The sequence below is a fragment of the Callospermophilus lateralis genome, chromosome 1 (genome assembly GCF_048772815.1).
Source record: "Callospermophilus lateralis isolate mCalLat2 chromosome 1, mCalLat2.hap1, whole genome shotgun sequence".
Taxonomy (NCBI): Eukaryota; Metazoa; Chordata; class Mammalia; order Rodentia; family Sciuridae; genus Callospermophilus; species Callospermophilus lateralis.
This window is the reverse complement of record NC_135305.1, coordinates 110,052,132-110,066,018: the sequence shown is the minus strand read 5'-3', so window position 1 is coordinate 110,066,018 and position 13,887 is coordinate 110,052,132. Positions and strand designations below refer to the sequence as shown.

Below are 13,887 nucleotides of genomic sequence, written 5' to 3'. Positions count from 1 at the left end.
TCATTAAATTTTTTGTGCACTAGTATTTGCTGTCTCTCCATATATGTATATATTATTAATATATTATTAATTATTTTGGGCAAGGTTATCTTATATAATTTCATTACTATATCAATAGGGAAACATTGACAGGCAAATATAAACAATAATTATAGTGACTTTGTCACTCAAATTTCAATTAATTACAAAAGTACTCATTAATATGACTTATGCAAGACTAGTTTCATTTCATTTAAATTCTTGAATTGATACAAAAATTTCTCATGAAATTGGTAGATATATTAATGCAGGAAGAAGACTATTAATTTCTGCATTAAAATATAAATCCCTGGGTGAAGTCACATATGTATGGAATCAGCATAAGTTCATGAGTGTGTGCATATATAAAATACTGAATTGATATTTTTCCAATTTGGTTTCAGTATTTTGTACATAGATCTTTCAAGATAACCCCTTATGATTGATTGATAAATGAAAACTATTGCTAGCTTTTCAATTTTTCTTCTGTTTCTAAATATGTGAAAACAAATTAAACCAAGAAAATAAAACAAAGCAAAAACAACATATCCTGAAAACAAGTTTAGTGCTGGCACAACATACCTGAAATTAATTTACACATTTTTTTCATATTTAATATATTAAAATGTAAAAATAAATTATTTTACTTAAAATAATTATTTACTAAGAAACATGGAAGTATAAAATGCAAAACATGAGAAGTTTTTAAATATAATAGAAACTTTAAATGAAATGAAACAATTAATTCATTGTATTAATTCTGTGGGTTTTCTTAAAATACTTTCAAATTTTAACTTCACTCAATGCACAAGTTAGGCTAGTAAATTTACTTTTGTTTATTATCCCCCGCCATATAGTCCCAAACCAAAGTAAAACAGGAATATTCTAAGTCATAATAATCCTATAATAAGATTGAAAATGTTCTTAAAAGAATATTCAATAGAGATAAAATTAACCAAGCAAAATGTCATTATCTGATAAATTTTGTCCATACAGTCTCATCACTTAGATAAATAACATTGGGGATTAATAACTGTTTGCCTGAATTCCCTGAATATTTACACTAACTTTAATCCTCCTTTTGAGCCAGGCTCAGTGACACATGCCTGTCAGCCCAGTGGCTTGGGAGACTGAGGCAAGGGGGTCATGAGTTCAAAGCCAGCCTCGACAAAGGCCACGCACTAAGCAAGTAAGACCCTGTCTCTAAATAAAATACAAAAAAGGGTTGAGGATGTGGCTCAGTGGTTGAATGCCCCTGAGTTCAAACCCTGGTATGCCCCCTCAAAAAAAAATCAAAACACCTAATTCTCCTTTTGGTTATATGGCTCCAGATGTGGTAAAATTATGAAACAAGATTAAGTTTAGAATTAAAGAGAATTTACAGGGCAAAGTTTCCAAATTAATATCTTATTTATTTTTTTGATGGGAATTTAAATTAGTATAGCCATCATGGAAAATACTATGGTAGCTCTTCAAAAAATTAAAAATAGAACTAGGATATGATTTAGCCATCTCACTAAGATGTATATATCCAAAGGAAATGATATTTGTATATGGAAGAAACATCTGCACTACCTGCTCATGGCAGGATTATTTTCAGTAGCCAAGTAATGAAGACAACATAAGTGTCCATCAAATCATGAAACAGCATGTATTTCATATACAAAGTTAAATACTGTTTATTCATTAAAATAGAATGAAATCCTGTCATTTCCAGCAACGCGGATGGAACTGCAGATCACTATGTTAAATGAAATAGGCCAAAGACAGGAAGACATATTATTTAACTAATATTTTGAATCTAAAACAGTTGATCTCATAGAAGTTGAGAGTAGAATGGGGGTTACCAGAGTTTGAGTAGAGTAGAACAATGTGAGAGATGGGAGAAATTAAGTGATGATAATAAGTTACCATTAAATAGAGTAAGAAGTTCTGGTATAATATTGCTCAGTAGAGTGATTATTGATAACAATAATTAAATACAATAATGTATGGTCCATTTGAAAAAGCCAGAAAAAGAGATTTTGAAAGTTATTACCATAGAGAGATAAATATCTGATGAGATAAATATGTTCAATTTGAATTAAACTTTATGTAATTCATACCTATATTGAAAGGCACAGTACATCATTAATATGTTCAATTGTATTTCTTTGTATGTTTGTTAAAATATTTTTAATTAAATATTTAAAAATTTTTAAGAGCACATGTCTGAATTCCCAGTGGCAGTAGAGGCTATGGCAGGAGGATGGTAAGTTCAAATCCAGCTTCAGTAATTTAACAAGACTCTGTCTAAAAAAAAAAAAAAAAAAAGAAAGAAAGAAAGAAAGAAAAGAAAAAGAAAAAAAGAATAGCAACAATGGGCTGGTAACATGACTGAGTTGTTAAGTGCTGCTGGATTAAATTAAAGTTATCAATTGACATTTTTATAAAGGCAAAAAATACAGGCTGATGCAAAGAACATATATTATTTGCAGTTTTTCATGATATTTCTCCTGGCGTTAATATATTGAAAATATTGTGTAAGTAAGGAAATTTTTGCTACTGAGCTGCAAAAATAATGAATAGATAAATGAAGTGAAGAAATGTATATATAACTGCCTTACAACTGTTGTTTATTTGAAGAAATGTCAATTGAAAAGTAATTACAATTGTTGGTAAAAAACAAAAATACTCATTCACCTTGAATATCTCTGTATAAAAAAGTACAAACACAAATCAAAAAGTGAAATTTATAAAAGGAGAAAAGGGGGAGAAAACAAAAGATCTCCAGACAGTTATTCACATAATGCTTTGGATACATTAATTGTTTTATTAGGTTTGTTCACTATTACTACATTTTTTGTACTAGATGGCAACAGAAGGTTTGATTAGAAAATGCAACACTGGTAGAATGGAAAATAGTTTTCAATAGCCCTTGAGCACATTTATGTACCACCTTAAGATACTTGTTAACGAAATCTGAAATCTCTTGTGTTTGGAATGCAATGTGAATATGTGTCTTCACTGTAATCACAACACATAATTTCTCCTTTTTTTTTTCCTCACCCAGTAAAATGCTTTAGCAGAAGATGCATGCAGATCCTGGGAGTGATAAACTGAGCTGAAAGACTTGGAATGACATTTACTTGATACTCAGTATTTTTCACAAATTAAAAATTATCATGTGTGTCTACAGAGTCTTAATCTACAATCTAAAAGAATTACCTGTCCAATTTTGATTTCTACTTTGAAATAAAAATGTATAATCAGAAAATAGGTCTTGGAAGTTCAGGGAACCTATAGTAGATTTGCCCCAAATCTACCCCCCCAAAAAAGATCCTATCAGAGGCATAATATTGTCACACTGTAAAAAGAACAAGGTGAAAAGAATAATTAAAAACAGCAAGTAACACCTAGGAAATCTGCATGAGACTAATAGCAATAACTTTTTAGCAAAAATTGTAAAGGCCAGAAAACAATGGGGTGTTGGATTCAAAGTCATAAATAAAGCACAAAAACAAAAACAAACAACAGATACCCAAGATTACTATTCTTAGCAAAGCTTCTCTTCAGGAATGAAAAAGATACAATGACTTTTCAAGACAAAAAAAAAATGAGGAAATTTATTATAACTACATAGTCCTTATCATATAAACCCAAAGGAGTGCCACATTAGAAGTGAAAGATGATAATTACTGTCAGGGACATACAAAAAAATACCAAACTCACTGCTAGATCAGAAACACAAAAGAAAAAATAAAGAAGAGAATCAATCATAAATGAAGAAAATCATCCAACCACAAACATGAAAAAGAAGACAGGAAGACAGGAGAAAGGGTCTACCAAAGAGTGCAAAAAAAAAAAAAATAGCCTAAGGACAGGATTATGTCTGTAGTAATCTTAAACTGAAACATTAAGTTCCCAATTTAAGTCAAAACTTGATGAATGGAAAAAAAGCAATGTCCAATGATATTCTGCTTCCAAAAACCTCACTTCATTAGAAAACATAAATGTAGACTGAAAGTAAAGGTATGGAAAAAATTACAAGTTAAAGAAAAACCAAAAGCATATAGATGTACCAAGATTTATATCAGGTGGAATAGGCATCAAGTCAAAATAAAATATGGAGGATTAACTTTAATCAAGGAAGAGAATAATATCTACATAGGAAACTACAAAACACTGGAGAAAGAAATAAGAGGTCAGATACAAGATGAAAGTAAATATATACCAAGTTTATGAATAAGAACAATTAACATTTGTTGAAGTGCATACTACCCAATGTGTCTACAGATTTAATGCAATTTTTATAAAAATACCAAAGAAATTTTTCATATAACTAGGGGAAAAATACAATATTAAAATATTTACAGGATCCAAAAAAAGAAAGAAAGACCTTGAAATGTCAAAGCAATCATGAGCAGAAAATACAAAACTAGAGTCATTTGTAACACCTGACTTCAAAATATGCTACAAAGCTATAGTAACCAAAGAGCATGGGATTAACATAAAATAAACAAAGAGTTATACAACAGATTAGAAAAACAAGAAATAAACAGTCCATTTAATTTTAACAAAGGCATCAAGAACATACATATTAAAAAATCTTAGGTCATATTAAAAATTTAACTCAAAATGAATCACAGAATTAAATGGAATTACATCAAACCAAAAGCTTCAGTACATCAAAATAAAAGGATCAGCAGAGTGAAGAGATGGTACAGGTAATGGGAGAAGATATTTGTCAAATATGTATCTAAAATGGAATGACCTGAATTTACATTTTTCAAGACATCCATGAGAATGATCAAAGAGTATATTGAAAAGTAATCTACATCACATTCCCCAGGAAAGCAAATAAAAGGCACAATGATCTTACTCCTTTTAGAATGATGATTACCAAAAGGAAAAAAAAAAGCAAGTACTGATGAGAATGCAGAGAAGGGTAACTACCATACACTCTTGGTGGGAATGCTTTCCATTTTGGAAACCAGTATGGGTGTTTCTTAAAGTCTAGAAATGGAACAGCCATATGGTCCAGCTTTTGCACTGAAAAAAAAAAAAAGAGTGCATAAATGCACTCTACTGTCATGTATAACTAATTAAACAAATTTTTTGAAAAGTTTTTTAAAAGGTGGTAGCAAAACAAAACTTGGGATTGGCTCACCAAACTTGTGGGGGAAAGAGGAAATGTCACAATTGTTCATTCAACAAAGTTTCATTGAATTTCATTGGTCCACTTTTTTCACAATACTCACTTACATTTCATTTCCTATTTCCTAGGAAAGGACGCAAAGGCACAGACTTGAAACTGAAACTGTGTCTGCCTGTGATTGGAAGAGTTTTGCCTAACATTATATCAACCACAAACAGAGCAGAGTGTTCTTCTTTGAAACAGAGTGAATTCTAGCAAGGTGAAGCTGCTAGCATAAAACTGTTTCTGTTCTGTTCTTGCAAGCTCGACTCAGCCAGCACATGCAAAGCCAACTTCAGCCTTTCCCCATCATATCCATGGCAAAATATTGAAATTGTTCTAGGTAGAATAAGTTGTAAGTAGGATCACCCAACACTGAAGAGGAAAAAAGTGAACAGGATGCATTCAGTAAAGTTCCATTGTAATTCTTTCCTATAATTTTCTCACAATTTTCCTTTCCTTTGAGTTTGTCCACTTCCTTGGCACTTATACTTAAGAATGGCACAGATGCTTGAAACTGAAACTGCCCATGCTGGAAAGAGTTATGTTGAATGCTACTTGAACAACAAACAAAACAGAGTGTTCTCCTTAAAACAGAGTGAATTCATGCAAGTGGAAGCTGCTAACTGATTCTGCTCTGTAGAGGCAAGCCCTTCTTAAGCCAGCATATTCAAAGCGCAGTTCAGCCCTTCAATATCATGTTGCAGGCATGTTATATAAATGGTGGTAGCAAGAAAATCCTTGGGACTAGACTCATCAAACTTTGGGGGAAAAGAGAAAATGTTATGTGCATTCATTCACTAAGGTTTTCCTGAAATTTGTTGGTCCACCTTTTTCACGATACTCATTTCAATTGCATCACCTGCTTTTTATGAGTTGATGTTCAACATTGGCAAAGATGCTTGAAACTGAAACTGAATCTGCCCATGCATGGAAGTATTCTCATGAATGCTCCTTCAACCACAAACAAAGCAGAGGTTTGTCCTGTAATATAGAATGAATTGTAGCAAGTTGAAGCTGCTAGCAGAAACTACTTCTGTTTCTTGCAAGCTCTACTCATCCAGCACATTCAAAGAAGACTTCAGATTTTTCCTACCATAACAAGGGTAACATATTCAAACTGGTTTAGGAAGAAAAAGTTGTAAGTAGGCTCACCAAATAATGAGGGGAAAGAGGGAAGAATGGGAACAGGATGGACTCACTAAGTTTCACTGGAATTATTTTTTACAACTTTCTCACAATATTCCTTCCCATTGCATTTGCCCACTTCCAGTGAACTGATGTTTAACAATGGCACAGACTCTGAAAATAAATCTGTCTTTGCTGGGAAGAGTTCTGTTGAATGTTCCTTGAACAACACACAAAGTAGAGGGTTCTCCTTTAGAACAGAGTGAATTCGTGCAAGTACAATCTGCTAAAACACACTGATTCTGTTCTGCGTTGGCAAGCTCTTCTAAGCTATCATATTCAAAGTACAGTTCAGCCCCTCAACATCATGTTGCAGGCATATTATTTAAATGGTGGTAGCAAGAAAAAACCTTGGAACTAGGCTCACAAACTTTGGGTGGCGGAAGGGAATGTTATGGGATTCATTCACCAAAGTTTCATTGAAATATGTTGGTCCACCATTTTCACAATACTCCCTTTTAGTTGCATTTCCCTGCTTTCTCCAAACTGTTGTTTAACAATTGTGCTGAGGCTTGAAGCTGAAACTAAATCTGACTGTGCAGTAAAGAATTCTGTTGTATTCTACTTCAACCACAAACAAACCTTGCAATCACCATTTAAATAGTGTGCATGCAATGTAATGTTGAAGGGCTGAACTTCTCTTTGAATATTCTGGCTTAGAAGTCCTTGCCAATGCAGAACAGAATTAGCGTGTTTCAGCAGCTTCGACTTGCATGAATTCACTCTATTCTAAAGGAGAACCCTCACAAGCTAGGGAAGTCCTCTTCCATTGAGCTACCCCAAACCTTGAAGTTGTTTTAATCCAGGACTTTATTTTTCAAGAAGCTTGAATCTATCCTGTTGAAATTTAACCATCAAGAAAGACAGGGCCTGTATCTCAGTCTTTGTGAGAAGGAAGGAGAACACTTGTAATAATGGTAATTAGTAACCACAAATTGCCTAATCCTGTCAACCAATCTTACCCAAATCCACAATGTTTTCTAAAACTATGCACTTGTTAATCCCAGTGATTAATAATGTTTTCTTTCAGCAGTTTTGACTCCTGTTATAATTGTCTAAAATAGAGTCTCTTAAGCCTCTTTTCTGGTGAAATTTTTCTTTGGAAACTGTCTCTGAAGAAGTTTCCCAGGAAGGGGAACTTGACTCAGGATAAATAGAGTTTTTGGCATGCATGAAGGAAAATAATTTTACCATGAATCAGACACACAAATTTATTCAGGCAAGCAGACATACAGTCAAAGAAGAATGCAGGTTATCTCAAAGAGTGATGACTTTGGGGGGGAAAGGAAGATACACATTAAGTGGAGAAGGTGAGCCATCTAGAGAGTGAGAAACATTGGGGTAAATCAAGGAATACACGTTCAAGGGAGAATATGGACCATTTACTGTAGGAGAGAAAGGAACTCTTTATTCTAAGGTGTTAATATTTATAGATAATAGCTAGGGGCTGGACTAGAGGTGGAGTTATGTGATTAGTCAGCAGTTTTACTAGCGCTTTCTAATTGCCCTCCTGTCATATTACTTTTTGCAGGAAAGGGCATGGGCCAATGAGGAGGTTTGGGTTTGTCATGAATTGCTTGTTTTGCATTTTAAGGTTCATGGATTAAAAGGCTTCCTGCATTGTTAATGTTCATGGGCACTTCTCTTTTGAGATTCAATATATCTTCTTTTTTCTGACAAATTCCTATGTCAAAAACCAGGTTTCTGGTTTTTCCCATATTTCTATCTCAAAAACAGCTTTCTATTTCTAAAAAAATATGCATTGTCCTCACTTATTTTTATCTCTATAATACAGTTTTTTCCACATAATAATAGCTTTATTAAAATAAGCAAGCACAACACATAGACATGTGCAGATGGAGGAAGAAAAAATAGTGATCATCTCAGTTTGAACAATGTAAAATCACTCCACTTTGGGTGACAGAAACCCCACCCATTACCTGGCCCCCTTCATGCTCAGAAACTACTTTCTTAAACTAGATAAACTGGGTGTAACCAGCTTAACCATTCCACTTTCAAAACATGCAAAGAGTACTAAAGCATCATCATTTAAGGGAACTTAATTCACTTTAATTTTTATCATGACTTTAACGTGCATAGATTTCACCTAGATATAAATGTAAAGTCTTCAACATGGTGAAACCTGTGTAAACACACTACTGATGCAGATTTTCTGATGTGGCCAAACCAGTGTAGACTCACTACATCATGGCCCCAAAACCATAGTAACCACCCCAATACATAATACATGAAGAGAGAGACTCCCAGACCAAATATACAATCTTTCCATTTGGAAAGACACAGGCCCATTCCTCTCTGGATGACTCCCACTTCACATGGAGCATTCTCTTTGCTTATTCTATAAGTTTCTTAACCAAAATTTTCTTTGAGTAAGTGAGAAGTAATATTGCCCTGCAATAGCTTTATATCACTTATAATGCTAAGAAAGTATATCTACATATGATTATAATTATTAAATATATGTCCCCTAGTACCTTGTATCACACTTTTAAATAAATTACAACCTTGAAAGTAAAGTTATTTAAATCTTATGTAACTACAATATAATTTGAGTACCTCCTAAAAATGTTATGCTAAATAAATCAGATTTATCAAATAAACTTATCATCAACATCAGAACAATAACATAAAACATTACACATTTAACTTAATGTTAATATATGTTTAAATTATATAATGAATTTAAATTATATGAAATTAAATTTTAACAAGCACTTACACTTCACCTTTGCCTGAAAATTTCCAGTGGGTGACTAAATGTGGGATTAAAGAATTGGCACTTCTGCCTCCAATATGCATTCATCTCCTTTGTTCTGAGTCACCTTGAATTCTAGGAACAATGTTTAATCCTACAAACATCTTGTGATGAGTGAAAACTACCCCCAGGCAATAGCAACTTTCTAATGCTGGAAAAGATCCCACCTGACCAATCCTGAGATAATGATGGACAAACACACTTGATCAAGATCACCTGCTATGGCAATTCTGAGAAGCCTTCCTAGAGGCAAAGCCATATCTAAAACCATAACATATATTCAAGTAAGAAGGCAATATATAAATTTTTAAACATCACCTTTCTTCTTTGGCAAGAAAATGCAAGTGGAAAGGAAAAAAATGAAAAGATTTTTATAAGGTTGTTTGAATTCAAAGATCATACAGAATAATGACAAAAGGGAAATAATATCTTGTTGAGAATCTTATCACATCTATCAGTTTCTTTTTCACCATTTTGTGCTAACCTTTGATGGAAACATGATAATAATAATAAAAGTAATTTCTCTTTTACATTGCATCATCTCTTAGAAGAAGGAGGGAAAAAAAAACATGCACTGAAACTAAAGAGAGTTGGATCATCTGGGAAAAAAATCTTGGATTTACTCAAGTACCACTGAATCATGTCACTACTGTTACAGGGGGTGTCAACCTGTAAAGTGTCTCCTGGTCAGCTTGTTTAATTGATTGTCATGAGAGAGAAATGGTAATCAGATTAGGACCTAAGAAAGGTTAGCAACAAGTGACAAGTGTGGGCTATATGCAGGAGACATAATGAGTGACTAGAAACTTTGACTAAGACATTCTTCAGTTAAGATGTATCCTATTCTTCTTTAAGGTGGGATACATAAGAATCCTGTCTTTGGGAAAATTCAACTTTTACCCTAAGTGAATCTATATATCTGGAGTCCCAAATAGAAGCCTTTTGATTAAGTATTTCAGATCAATGTTTTAATCTGGTTTAACTCCAGTCTCTTAAAAGATTGAAATCATAAATAAAGATTTAACTGGAAAAATTTAGACTAAACAGCATATGCTTTATAAACATTTTCATTTATGAAATTAAATAGGCAGGTTGCAGTGGTACACCTCTAATCCCCAGCAATTTAGGAAGCTGAGGCAGGAGGATTGCAAGTTCCAGGCCAGCCTCAGCAAGTTAGTGAGGTCCTAAGCAATTCAGCAACACTCTGTCTCAAAATAAAAATTAAAAAGGGCCAGGTATGTAGCTCAGTGGTAAAACACCCCTGGACTAAATCTCCATCACCTAAATCAAACCATGTTTATTATTATTTATTTATATATTTAGGTACCAGGGGTTTGAATTCTAGAAACATATATTTTATGTCCATAAGATGTCATCTGATGGAAAATCTCTAAAAGTTGTTAATATATATTTTATATGAATGATAACATTTCTATGTTCTGGAAGAAAGAAAATTTGCAAAGGTTGCATTATTGATATTATCATAGGGATCAAATCACGTCAGATAAGGACAAAGTGGCTGCTGCTTGTGAATCTGAATTTGAATTCTGACCCACACTGGCAAGCTGTACTATATTCTAGTTTCTTCATCTGGAAAATAAGAGTAGTAGTAAACACAAAAGATCAGGATTAACAAAGTATTTATAGTAAACACTCTATATATGGAAGTGATTAATGTATGATATTGTCAAATATCAGAAAGGAAAGTAATTCTAGCTTTATGGTAGAGCACAGTGTCTACTGAAAACAAACAGAATTATTGAACAGTAATTGGAAAAACATGCATTTGTATAAAATCACACACATATTCTAAGCAGTAAATAAGGAAAACATTTCCTTTCTTTGGGATCAGTGCAGTTTTAAAGTTTATCAAATAATAATAAAACTGCATTAATTTATTTACATATTATAACATACTTTAGCTCATTTTAACATTAATAATACTTTGTCATTAAAAAACATATTAACGCGGAATTAAAGGGATGGGGGAAGGGAGGAGAGGCTGCAGACTTGCTCGTGAGGGCGGACGCATCCCACTCCCGGCGGCGCAGACCCCAGGCACCTGAACTCCCGCGGCCCGGCCGCAGCGCGCAGGCGCGAACACTCCTCCCTCTCCCTCCCTCCTGCGGGCCGCCCTTTCACCCTGGCAACCGCTGCGCGGCGACGCGCGCGCGCTGGCTGGGCGCGGACGGGCGGGGCCGGGCGGCGCCGGTGCGGGCCGAGGCGGCTGCGGCGGCGGCTGGTAGCGGTCTCGGCGTGGCCGGCCTTCTCCGCCTCCTCGCGCGGTTCCTGTGGCCGGCTCGAGCCAGCAGGCTTACTCCTCGCCATGGATTCCCAGAAGGAAGCTCTACAGAGGATCATTTCAACTCTGGCAAATAAAAATGATGAAATTCACAACTTTATTGATACATTAAATCAAACATTAAGAGGAGTTCAGGAAAATTCTTCTAACATACTTTCAGAGTTAGATGAAGAATTTGATAGTTTGTACTCTATATTGGATGATGTAAAAGAAAGTATGATTAATAGTATCAAGCAAGAACAAGCTCGTAAATCACACGAGTTACAGAATCAGCTTAGTCAATGTAATAATGCCCTGGAGAATTCTGAAGAATTGCTAGAATTTGAGACAAGGTCCTTAGATATAAAGGAGCCTGAAGATTTTTCAAAGAGTCACAATGGCTTCAGCCTTTCGCCTTTCTTTGAAACCAAAGATCAGTGACAGCATGACTCACTTAATGGTGGATTTCTCTCAGGAAAGACAGATGCTGCAAACTTTGAAGTTTTTGCCAGTCCCTAAAGCTCCAGAGATAGACCCAGTGGAGTGTTTGGTGGCTGACAACTCTGTAACAGTAGCTTGGAGAATGCCAGAAGAAGATAATAAGATTGACCATTTCATACTGGAATACAGAAAAACTAATTTTGATGGACTGCCACGTGTAAAGGATGAGAGATGTTGGGAGATAATTGATAACATTAAGGGTACTGAATATACATTATCAGGCTTAAAATTTGATTCAAAATATATGAATTTCAGAGTGCGAGCTTGTAACAAGGCTGTGGCAGGAGAATATTCTGATCCAGTGACCTTAGAGACCAAAGCACCTAATTTCAGTTTGGATAATTCATCATCCCATTTGAACCTGAAAGTTGAAGATACCTTGGTAGAGTGGGATCCTACTGGAGGAAAAGGTCAAGAAAGTAAAATCAAAGGGAAAGAGAACAAGGGCAGAAGTGGTACACCATCCCCCAAACGGACATCTGTAGGTTCCAGGCCACCAGCAGTAAGAGGCAGCAGAGACCGTTTCACTGGGGAATCATACACAGTGCTAGGAGACACTGCTATTGAAAGTGGACAACATTATTGGGAGGTCAAGGCCCAGAAAGACTGTAAATCCTACAGTGTGGGAGTAGCATACAAAACTTTGGGGAAATTTGACCAATTGGGAAAGACAAACACTAGTTGGTGTATCCATGTCAATAACTGGCTACAAAATACATTTGCAGCAAAACATAATAATAAAGTCAAAGCTTTGGATGTTACTGTTCCGGAGAAAATAGGTGTATTTTGTGATTTTGATGGGGGTCAGCTTTCTTTTTATGATGCAAATTCAAAACAGCTGCTGTATTCTTTTAAGACAAAGTTTACTCAGCCAGTACTGCCTGGTTTCATGGTTTGGTGTGGTGGACTTTCTTTGAGTACTGGGATGCAGGTTCCAAGTGCTGTGAGAACACTTCAGAAAAGTGAAAATGGAATGACTGGTTCAGCCAGCAGCCTGAACAATGTTACTCAGTAACGCCTACGCAGAATGTTTACCCTCCCTCTTGACTGGGTGGCCTTTTCTGTGCAGTTACCTGTCACAGAAATTTGTGAGTGGTGGAAATCAGGTTTGCTATGTTCTGCTTTAAGGCCTGGAATCTCTTAGCTTAAGCATCTAGTATGAAGCATTTACAGGAATCTACTGTGCAATATCATAGAAGCAAGCAGTTCTGGAGCAAGAAACTGATGTTTTGAAGAGTAAATGGGAAAGAAGGCAGTGTTTAAATATTTATATAGAAACTCATTTTTGTGTTTCTTAAATTACTTTTGCTCTTTTAAAATTTTTCATTACATTTGGTAATCCTAGGGCCTGAGGTGAAAGGCTTTAAAAATTTGCTTTTCTTTCTTGACTTTCTTTTTTCCTATCTCATCACTACCTGTTATTTAGTATACACTAAATCTTTAAAATTACATAGCCCTAGCCCCACCAAGGTTTTCTAAAAATTGAAATCATTGATTGGGGACAATAGAAGGGTTTTTTTTTTTTACAATGATTTATTTCCCCCTTTTATAAATAAGTTGAGTTTTGCTAAATTAACCTATTTACTGACTAGTTTTTATCTCATCTTCTACTTTCCAGAATATATTGGTATTTCTCTTGTAGTTATAACTCCAAATACAGAATGGATATGAAGAATTTAAAAAACTTAAAATCACCCAGATTTCAGTTTTGTATCTACTATAGTAACACAATGGCAAAGGGTTTGTTCTAACTACTTTGCATTCCATCACTTTGAATGTTCAGCAAGATTTTTAAAACCCTTATGTTTTCTGGTATTGTTGTCTAGTTTAACCCTACCTTTAGTAGTTATCTTTGATAAAATTCCCCATTCATATTTGGCACTGATTATAATTATGCTGATTTTTTTAACATTAATAGGAATGAAATTTTTTTAACATGGTTAAGGG

At 34.6% G+C, this 13,887-nt stretch overlaps 1 pseudogene; it reads left to right on the top strand.

The window, feature by feature from the left end:
- The first annotated feature begins 11,355 nt into the window (after nt 1-11,355).
- Nucleotides 11,356-13,063, top strand: LOC143406150 (FSD1-like protein pseudogene; annotated as a pseudogene).
- Nucleotides 13,064-13,887: the final 824 nt, after the last annotated feature.